At 39.5% G+C, this 11,143-nt stretch overlaps 1 long non-coding RNA gene across 1 annotated transcript; it reads right to left on the reverse strand.

The window, feature by feature from the left end:
• Window positions 1-6,819: 6,819 nt before the first annotated feature.
• On the reverse strand, window positions 6,820-9,667 carry LOC115097296. Its single transcript, XR_003858253.1, has 3 exons — window positions 9,548-9,667; window positions 8,933-9,030; window positions 6,820-7,069 (listed from the first exon to the last, which is right to left on the reverse strand). It is a non-coding gene; the product is annotated as an uncharacterized LOC115097296 (long non-coding RNA).
• Between the last annotated feature and the right edge of the window lie 1,476 nt (window positions 9,668-11,143).

An 11,143-nucleotide genomic window follows, 5' to 3' on the forward strand; every position in this document is an offset into this window, starting at 1 on the left:
GCCATCCATAATGACGTCATCACTCTGCCGAAATTAAATCAGTCAATGATGATTAGAGTTAACCTAAAAATGCATGTAAATCCTGTTCATTGTTTAATCCTGAAGGAAAAACAGTTTTTAACCGATAAATCCAACGTTGCTCTGATTGTAATAGAGTACGCTCACGATCGCCACCGCGCCAATGTGGGGGAACTTGATCGATTGCACAAAACCGCAAGTCATCAAAAGTATGTCCCTTTTCCAAACAGTGCAACACTAGTGGTTCATTAGCTCTTGCTTTTTTAATATTGGAGCGATGCTTGATCATGCGTGTTTTTAATAAACGCTTCGTCTTCCCAATGTACAGTAAGGAGCATGAACATTCAATTAAATACACCACCATGGATGAATCACAAGTAGTATCGAACCGCAAAAAAATTTTATAGCCTGATGAAACAGTCAAATGTCCTTGAATAGTCATAGAAGAGTGACAGACTGAACATGTGGTGCAAGGCTTATGGGAACCAGTTAACCGCTGTGGGGTAGATGACGTCAAAGAATTATCAGATTTCACCAAAAAATTTTTGAGATTCATGGCTCGCGAAAAGGTGATCCGAGGAGGGACCTGAAAAATTTCATTCGTTTGTAGAACATGCCAATTTCTTAATATCGATTGACGAACTTTGTAAGCCACAGAGGAATAAGGTAATATACAAGTATGTCGAGTCGATTCATCTGTCGATCGTGGAAGAAAAAGCCAGTCACGATTGGAATATTTAGCTCTTAAATAGGCTTTTCGAATACTTGAATAAGGATATCCTCTAGATGTAAAACGTTCAATTAACACTCGAGATTGTTTTTCAAAATCTTCCTTAGTTGTACAGAGACGCCTAAGTCGAATGAACTGGCTAACAGGCAAATTACATTTGAAATTTCTAGGGTGTGCACTCGAAAAATGCAGATATGTATTGGAACTCACTGGCTTCCTAAAAAGAGATGTCACAAATTTCTCAGCCACAATCGTGGCTCACAATCGTGGATTGTGAGCCACGATTGTGGCTCAGCCACAATCGTGGATTCATCTGTCAATCCACGATCGACAGATGAATCGACTCGACATACTTGTATATTACCTTATTCCTCTGTGGCTTACAAAGTTCGTCAATCGATATTAAGAAATTGGCATGTTCTACAAACGAATGAAATTTTTCAGGTCCCTCCTCGGATCACCTTTTCGCGAGCCATGAATCTCAAAAATTTTTTGGTGAAATCTGATAATTCTTTGACGTCATCTACCCCACAGCGGTTAACTAGTTCCCATAAGCCTTGCACCACATGTTCAGTCTGTCACTCTTCTATGACTATTCAAGGACATTTGACTGTTTCATCAGGCTATAAAATTTTTTTGCGGTTCGATACTACTTGTGATTCATCCATGGTGGTGTATTTAATTGAATGTTCATGCTCCTTACTGTACATTGGGAAGACGAAGCGTTTATTAAAAACACGCATGATCGAGCATCGCTCCAATATTAAAAAAGCAAGAGCTAATGAACCACTAGTGTTGCACTGTTTGGAAAAGGGACATACTTTTGATGACTTGCGGTTTTGTGCAATCGATCAAGTTCCCCCACATTGGCGCGGTGGCGATCGTGAGCGTACTCTATTACAATCAGAGCAACGTTGGATTTATCGGTTAAAAACTGTTTTTCCTTCAGGATTAAACAATGAACAGGATTTACATGCATTTTTAGGTTAACTCTAATCATCATTGACTGATTTAATTTCGGCAGAGTGATGACGTCATTATGGATGGCTGACGTCAACTTAGAAGGGCGTATTTAAAGGAACGCCAGCCTCAGTTCTGGTTCCTCCGTTCGTTGCTTTTGCGAGATGGTTGAGACGTCTGGTCCCGTTGAAAAAGGTAGCCATGGTGGTTTAAGATAAGTACCATTTTTCATTCCCTCCTTTATATTATTAATTATATTTTTATAATCTGTTCTAGATATATGGCTCTTATTATAAAGATTATTACTCGCCCCTGAGGAAGCTAACCCAGCGAAACACCGGCCAGTGTAGGGCAATGCTGGCAACCATTTTTGAATGAGTCATTCTTGTTGATATAAACGGAGGACAGTTTTTTTAAATATAGAAAAAGAAAAAAGAAAAGAGAAAAAAAATTGTTTGCATTAAATAAAATGAGGAAGGTGAATGATCGATAAGACCGGTTAGTGTCTGAGTGAAAAGTGACACATAACGTCAAGGCTTGCTGACACCTTCATAGGCTAAATAATTGTTAAATGTTTGTTTGGGTTCCACATTTCTGTATATTTGATTCTATATTGTGGTTAACCACTGACTCTCTTGAGTAAGTAGTGTAACACAGACTTCAATTACCCCAATATTGACTGGGTAAATGTATCATCGGTACATGCAAGAGATATAAAGTTCCTGGATGGAATAAATGACATTTTTATGGAGCAATTGGTCCAAGAACTGACAAGAAAGGGAGCAATTTTAGATCTAATTCTCAGTGGAGGACAGGATTTGGTGAGAGTGGTAATGGTGGTGGATGGTGGTGGGGCCGCTTGGCAACAGTGATCATAATATGATCAAATTTCATTGAATGACTGGAAGGGGGACAGTAAGCAAATCGATGGCTCTCGTGCTAAACTTTCAAAAGGGAAACTTTGATAAAATGAGAAAAATTGTAAGAAAAAAACTGAACGAAGCAGCTACAAAGGTAAAAAGTGTGCAAGAGGCGTGTTTATTGTTAAAAAATACCATCCTAGAAGCACAGTCCAGATGTATTCCACACATTAAAAAGTTGGAAAGAAGGCAAAACAATTACCGGCATGATTAAAAGGTGAGGTGAAAGAAGCTATTTTAGCCAAAAGATCTTCATTCAAAAATTGGAAGAAGGATCCAACAGAAGAAAATAGGATAATGCATAAGCATTGGCAAGTTAAATATAAGACATTGATAAGACAGGCTAAGAGAGAATTTGAAAAGAAGTTGGCTGTAGAGGCAAAAACTCACAGTAAAAACTTTTTAAAATATATCCGAAGCAGAAAGCCTGTGAGGGAGTCAGTTGGACCATTAGATAATCGAGGGGTTAAAGGGGCATTTAGAGAAGATAAGGCCATCGCGGAAAGATTAAATTATTTCTTTGCTTCGGTGTTAAAGAGTATGTTGGGGAGATACCAGTTCCGGAGAAGGTTTTCATGGGTAATGATTCAGATGGACTGAATCAAATCACGGTGAACCTAGAAGATGTGGTAGGCCTGATTGATAAACTGAAAAGTAGTAAATCACCTGGACCAGATGGTATACACCCCAGGGTTCTGAAGGAACTAAAAAATGAAATTTCAGACCTAATAGTAAAAATTTGTAACCTTTCATTAAAATCATCCATTGTTCCTGAAGATTGGAGGATAGCTAATATAACCCCAATATTTAAAAAGGGTTCCAGGGGCGATCCGGGAAACTACAGACAGATTAGCCTGACTTCAGTACTAGGAAAAATAGTGGAAAGTGTTCTAAGCATCAAAATCACAGAACATATAGAAAGACATGGTTTAATGGAACAAAGTCAGCATGGCTTTACCCAAGGCAAGTCTTGCCTCACAAATCTGCTTCACGTTTTTGAAGGAGTTAATAAACATGTGGATAAAGGTGAAGCAGTAGGTGTAGTGTACTTTGATTTTCAGAAGGCGTTTGATAAAGTTCCTCATAAGAGGATTCTAGGAACAGTAAAACGTCATGGTATAGGTGGTGATGTCCTTTCGTTGATTACAAACTGGCTAAAAGACAGGAAATAGAGAGTAGGATTAAATGGACAATTTTCTCAGTGGAAGGGTGTGGGCAGTGGAGTGCCTCAGGGATCTGTATTGGGACACTTACTTTTCAATATATTTATAAATGATCTGGAAAGAAATACGACGATCAAATTTGCAGATGATACAAAATTGTTCAGAGTAGTTAAATCACACGCAGATTGTGATAAATTGCAGGAAGACCTTGTGAGACTGGAAAATTGGGCATCGAAATGGCAGATGAAATTTAATGTATGCGTTATATTATATGCTCATTGTATTAGCTCCTTGTTCCATGTTCTATGTAAAGCCTAGGGCACCCATACAAAGCCCATAGTGTTTTTTTTTCTGTTAAATGTAAATTGAAGTGATTTGTATCTTATACAGGAACTCCGGTATATAAAAATAAATAATAAATAAAATTAAAAAAAAAATAAATAATGTGGATAAGTGCAAGGTGATGCATATAGTGAAAAATAACCCATGCTATAGTTACACAATGTTAGGTTCCATATTAGGTGCTATCACCCAAGAAAGAGATCTAGGTGTCATAATGGATAACACATTGAAATCGTCGGTTCAGTGTGCTGCGGCAGTCAAAAAAGCAAACAGAATGTTGGGAATTATTAGGAAGGGAATGGTGAATAAAATGGAAAATGTCATAATGCCTCTGTATCTCTCCATGGTGAGACCCCAACTTGAATACTGTGTACAATTCTAGTCGCCGCATCTCAAAAAAGATATAGTTGCGATGGAGAAGGTACAGAGTAGGGCAACCAAAATGATAAAGTGGAGGAACAGCTCCCCTATGAGGAAAGTCTAAAGAGGTTAGGACTTTTCAGCTTTCAGAAGAGACGGCTGAGGGGGGATATGATACAGGTGTTTAAAATCATGAGAGGTCCAGAACGGGTAGATGTGAATCAGTTATTTAGTCTTTCAAATAATAGAAAGACTAGGGGGCACTCCATAAAGTTAGCATGTGGCACATTTAAAACTAAATCGGAGGACATTCTTCTTCACTCAACGCACAATTATACTCTGGAATTTGTTGCCAGAGGACATGGTTAGTTCAGTTGATATAGCTGTGTTTAAAAAAGGATTGGATAAGTTCTTGGAGGAGAAGTCTATTACTTGCTATTAAGTTGACTTAGAAAATAGCCACTGCTATTACTAGCAATGGTAACATGAAATAGACTTAGTTTTTGGGTACTTTCCAGGTTCTTATGGCCTGGATTGGCCACTGTTGGAAACAGGATGCTGGGCTTGATGGACCCTTGGTCTGACCCAGTATGGCATGTTCTTATGCACCTGGTGCAAAGAATTCCTAGTTCTCAAAAAATGAGGCTGATCTCTGGAGGCCAGAGTAGTAGGCTTGGAGGAGCTGAGGCAGACAGAAAGATATATAGAGGAGACCTTTAGGGACATAGTAGAACAGTCCCAATGCCAGTCAAACAGCCCTTGTGCTGCTTTGGAGGATCAAGGTCACCTGGCAGGAGACCATCACCTTGGTATGGCAGGAAGTGATCTTGTTGCTAAGACCTGCCCTCTAGGTGATTCCTTAGCCTCTTGCATCAAGGATATGTGTCCAGAGCCATATTCCCAGAAGGTAAGGGTTAGGTTGGGCATTATAGTTGGTGATTCAATCATTAGAAATATATATAGCTGGGTGGCTGGTGGGTGTGAGGCTCACTTGGTAACTTGCCTGCCTAGTGGAACTCATATGCCACCTAGATACAATTTTAGAGAATGTGGGGAGGAGCCGAGTGTCATGATACATATGGGTACCAATGGCAAAGGAAGGTGTAGGAGGGAGGTCCTGGAGGCTAAATTTAGGTGCCTTGGTAGGAACTGAAATCCAAAACCTCCAGGGTTGCATTCTCAGAAATGCTCCCCATTGGTGAAGGACCCCAGAGGCAGGCTGAGCTCCAAAGTCTCTATGTGTAGATGAGATGATGGTGCAGGGAAGAAAAGTTTCAGATTTGTTAGGAACTGGGGAACATTCTGGGGAAAGGGGGTCCTAATCTGATAGGATGGGTTCTACCTTAACCAGAGCAGAACCAGGCTGCTGGCACTAACCATTAAAAAGGAGAAAGTACAGCTTTTAAACTAAATGATGAAGGGAAAACCGACAGTTGCTCAGAAACACATGTAATAGAATGGTCACAGCCATTATAACATAGATGCATATATAAGCACATGGTATCAAATAGACTGAAAATGCATACATATGCATCCTATTTGAAATGTATGCTTACATGTATGCACAAATCCCGCTTCCATCACGTAAGTGGGGGTCTGTTAAGGATGGGATAGGGAGTCATGTGGATTTGTTCTTGGCTGCAAGGGGAGTTGAGAGGAAAGAAGAAGGTGAAAATGGCAAATGTTTGATTGTTTCTCTGATTTGCCTTTGGAGTGCTTAAGGGATACTGCACTCTGAAGGTTTGTGTATTTGGTAACTCTGGTTATTGAAAAAGTTTTATACTAAAAGGGACATGCGCTGACGCCATTGCCAGTTTCACCAGTTTATTCCTAGCATTTTATAACCATGTAAAATTGTGGTCTGATTATTGCACTTGTTTCCTCTGTGCAGCTAAAAGTATATGCACTGTTCATTTACTTGTGGGGAAATGTGGGCAGAGGCTGTTTATGGAGGCAAAGTACGCTTGAAGATTGCATTTTTATTCTCTGCTTATGCTTTCTGGTGTATATTTTATATCTGCTTCAATGCAGGTGCCAAGCATGCATGCCATTGAGATTTTCAAAACAAAATGCCTCAAGGAGCTTCCCTTTCAAAATAAATTTGTAGGCCTGCAGAGAGGCTCATTATTGCCCTCCCCATATCTTCATTGTCTGGCAGACAGACAAGCTTCCACCTTTTGCTAATCTTTGCTATTGCTTCTTTTAATATATTTGACTTTAACTAAAGTTTCTCAGTAAACTCTTTACAGCTAAAGGTACAGAATAGCCAATTTAGAAAAATTAACTGCTTGGCTGACCTATGAAAAATCACTCACTTCCCTGTTCACTTTATCTGATTCTCTTGCCAATAAGTTTTCAAACTTCTTTGCTTTAAGTTTAAAGCACTATCAATACAGACATTTCAGGTTTATTGGAAAAAGTATTTAAAGTTTGCAAAAGGAATACAAATATTTTGTTGCCTTTCATGCTGGATTCTGGAAAAAGTCAATAAAGGGCTTGCGCTGTTCTCAGTTGAGTTCTCTCCTTACACAGGGTAGGTTCACCTGATCTCTCCACTTATCTTATCAAGAATGGCTCTGTAATGGCAAAAGCACCCATGAATTATCTCACTTCTGATCTTCACAAGTCTTTAATCTTTTCAAGTTGCCCTAAGAAATCATTGAGAGTTTTAAGGTTGGTACTGGTCAATAAAGTTGATGATACTAACAATACCCTTCACTTTATCTACTGACTGCCTTTTCAGGGATTGTTTGGTGGCTGTAGATATGATGTGTCACAAACTTGAAGTTAAAAATACGTTACAATTCCAGCCTTTTAATCAAGGATTTTTTTTTTTTAAAGATTTAGAAAATCTTCAAAAACCATAACTCTTTAAGAGGAGTGTGTACTGAACATTTTTTTCAATTTGGTTTGTTTTTTGTTATTTTCTTTTTTATTTCATCAAATGAAAAGAAAAAAGGAAAACAACAAAAAAGTCAGATCCACTCAACCCTTTCCTCTTTGCGGTTATCACTTAAAGCCTCTCATAATGCCTCCCTCATCCATGGATCGAAAGGGTAGGAGCAATCCCCAATTACTCATTTCCTGTTGGATCTCTGTTTCAAAATGGTGTCAGTGGTCCTGAGGCTACCAGCTTTTTTTGTATAAAGATACCGCTGCCCTGCTGAAGTCATTTTGAAACAGAGACCTAGCGAGGCAGGAACAACTTTGTGACCCATGGATGGGATAAGTGGTTCAAGGTAGGTCCAGAGGAGTCTGGGATGAGGACACTGTTGGGCGCTTTGGTGACAGTGGCAGCCGTTTGAAAACAAAACAAAAACTAAATAAAACTGAATTTGTTTCAAAATAAAACGAAGCAGCACTTTTTATTGAAATGTTTCCATTTTGTGTCACATGAAAGCACATTCCTGCTCTTTAATTTACATTGTGAACATTTTTATTTGAAAACTCTCTCTCTCTCTCTCTTTCGCCAGCAGCAGCCCCAGTAGACACCAGGGATGTCTTCTCAAGGTACGGGGGAAAGGTTTGAAGGAAGGCTAGGATGGAGGGGGCAGTTTGTCTTGGGGGGGGGGGTTGGAATATGGGGAGAATATTTATTTAAAGGGGAGGGTTTTTGAAAGGGGAGGGGCATTGCTGAATGATTATTTTTTTTTATACATTTTCAACTTTGGACCCTGTGGGACCACCACAACAGGTGGTAGGGGTTTAAAATAACCCTCAGGTGGATTATGGCACCATGAGAGGGGGTGGGGGACTTAGTTTTGGGCTGTGTGGCTCTTTTAATATGATGGCAGCCCTGGGCAAAGTGGGCCACCATCATGTGTTTTTCCCTGTTTTCCCCATTATATTTTTTTATCATAGGCTTTTTCTGCAATCAATAATATTGTGGGGAAATAGCTGTGATATTTTACTGGGGTTAAAATGATATTTCACTCCTCCTGTGGTAAAATATAGAAGTTTAGTAAATCTCCCCCTAAGTTTATGCCTGAGGGAATGGAGGGTAAAGTGAGTTGCACAAGGTTACAAGGAACAGCAGTGGGATTTGAACCCTAGCTTCCCTGCTTCCTAGCCTCTCTTCGAACCATCAGGCTAATCCTCCACTGAATCGTTGTCTTGTGGCCATCCTGTAATCTAGAGAAATGATAATTACTGAATAGTAAAAATTAAAAAGATTTTCCCTGGTCTAAAACTTGGTTTGTCTTCTTGTAACTTGTAGAGGCTAAACATTGTTACATTGCCTTTGATTTAGACGGTTTAAAGAATTTTCAAAGATTTAATATAGATTGTGCTGTTTCTTCTTTCTTCATCATCTCTATATAATCTCCCTATCTCCACTCACTGTTTATTGTAATAACATCACATTTTTTAATACACCAGTTGGCTAACTTGGCAGAAGTGCAAGATACTAAATAGACTTGAAGGTTTCTATTTGCTGTTACCTCAAAAGTTGATTCCATTGGAGTAAGTTTATGATCTGGTAGTAAAGCAGCATATCAAAGGGAAGTATGCCTTGGTCCTTAGCAAGATTATATTTGCTCTTTGGATAAAAAGAGAAAATAGGTTTCTAGTGCTTTCTGTCTGGAACCTTTTATAATCCTAATGAAATTCAGGATAAACAGAGGAATAGATTAGATAGCTATAGCTAAAGATATAGATAAATAGATGTAGAGATTTTAAAGCTCATTTTAAGTTATATCCTAGAAAGAAAACTCCATTTTGGAAATTCAGAATGAAGTTACAAAGGAGACTACTATTCATGTGCAGAGAACTAATCAATGAGCTGCTCAGAATTACACTAACATCCATGTTGACTGCAGCTCACGTATAATGAACACAAGACTGTATTGGCTAAAATCAATAATGTAAGGAGCAGGCAAGGAGGAAATCACAGCCAGGAAAAACAGCAGGACTTACTGCAGATGAAATTCTTTAACCAAGCAATGATCTTAAAAATACAGAACCAAAACACATTTAAGAAGAATTTTAGAATATCCTAGTGTGATCAGAGGCTAAACTATAAAAATAAGGGGGTACATTTTTTTTTTTTTACTGACCTGGAACCTGAGCTCTAAGAAAACATTGTTGGTATATGGCATGCTTTTTTTTCCAGTTCTCACTGTGTCTGTTGCTGCTTGGGAAAGATGTGCAGGCAGCTGTAAGAGCTCCTGTTTCCCTCTCTGTGCTACTGAGGATCTGATGATTGCAATGTTTGTGCAATAAAGTTGCAGGAGAATTGACATGTGAATCATCAACCCAGAAGTGACCTAGAGGAGGCATTTCCTGGTTTTACAGAGGTCAGAAGAACTTTTAAAAGTTTCTAAAAATGGATCTGAGCAACAAAAAAATTAAAAAAAAAAAAAAAAAAAGCTGATTCTAGGCAGGGGAAAGCCTGCCTGAGCTCCCACCTTGGATTTATAACCTCAACTGAATTTTGCCAAAAACATATTTGGGGGGAGGTCCCAGAGCTCTTTTTAAAGTTAGCATGGTGAAAAAATAAGCATTGGGGCCAAATTGGAGGAGCTTCCTCTAACAGACAAAGGTGGTCTGGGGTCTCAGATTGTGTCAAAAATATACAAAAATACCTGAAGATCCATATTGGCCAGGTCAGGGTTGCCTAACTAAATATGTCCTGTGTTTTTTAAGGGGTTTTGTGAGGTTTCAAAGACTATGCTCTGGAGATGAGCAGAAAAGGAGAAAGATGACCCTCTACATATTTTATTTGAATGAAAGTTTGAGTGGGAATTTTTAAATATATTTATTTATTTTTATTTATTTAACACTTTTTTTTATACCGGCATTCGTAGGACACATCATGTCGGTTTACAAGTAACTGAGAAAGGAAATTACAATGAACAAGGGAAGGGCCAACTGGGTAATATGCGAAATACAAAGGAGGAGAGTCAACGAGCAGAATTACAACTTTTTGCATTCAAGTGAGGGTTAAATATGCAAAAGAACTTATAAACAAAGTAAACGAGGCATGTACACTTGAGGAATTAGCATATGAGGGCTTATTTACAATATGAGGAGGCAAGTGTACATATGTACAGTTAAATGCTAGTGAGGGGGAGTAAGGAGGGAGAGAACAAGGGGAAAGAGGGGCGAGAGGGGTAGAGTGAAAAAGGGGTACATTAAAGCACGGGTACTTTCAGGGAGGGGTTGCTAGGGGGTGAGAGGGCGGGGTAAGGGGGGCTGAGGATTGCAAGGGAAGTGGGCAGGAGGGGTGGTGGGAAGGGGTGGGGGAGGACAGGGAGGAGCGATAAAGGCTGAGCGTGGGCTAAGGTGGTTCAAGGACAATGATTAGGGTTGAGCGGAGTTAGGGTAAGCCTGTCTAAAGAGCCATGTTTTGATTCCTTTTTTGAATTGGCTCAGGGATGGTTCTAGGCGGAGCTTGACGGGGAGGGAATTCCAGAGGGTGGGGCCCGCAATGGAGAAGGCTCTATCCCTGGTATTGGTAAGGTGCCCAATTTTCAGTGAGGGGATTTGGAGAGTGCCAGCAAGGGAGTTTCTCGTGGGGCGATTAGCTTGACGGAATTGTGGCATATTTTCAAGCCAGGGAGAATTGTTATTGTATAGTGTATTGTGGAGGATGGTGAGTGTTTTGTACTGGGAACGGAAGGCGATGGGGAGCCAATGGAGGTCCTGGAGTA

This window comes from Rhinatrema bivittatum, chromosome 8 (genome assembly GCF_901001135.1).
Source record: "Rhinatrema bivittatum chromosome 8, aRhiBiv1.1, whole genome shotgun sequence".
In the NCBI taxonomy this organism is placed as follows: Eukaryota; Metazoa; Chordata; class Amphibia; order Gymnophiona; family Rhinatrematidae; genus Rhinatrema; species Rhinatrema bivittatum.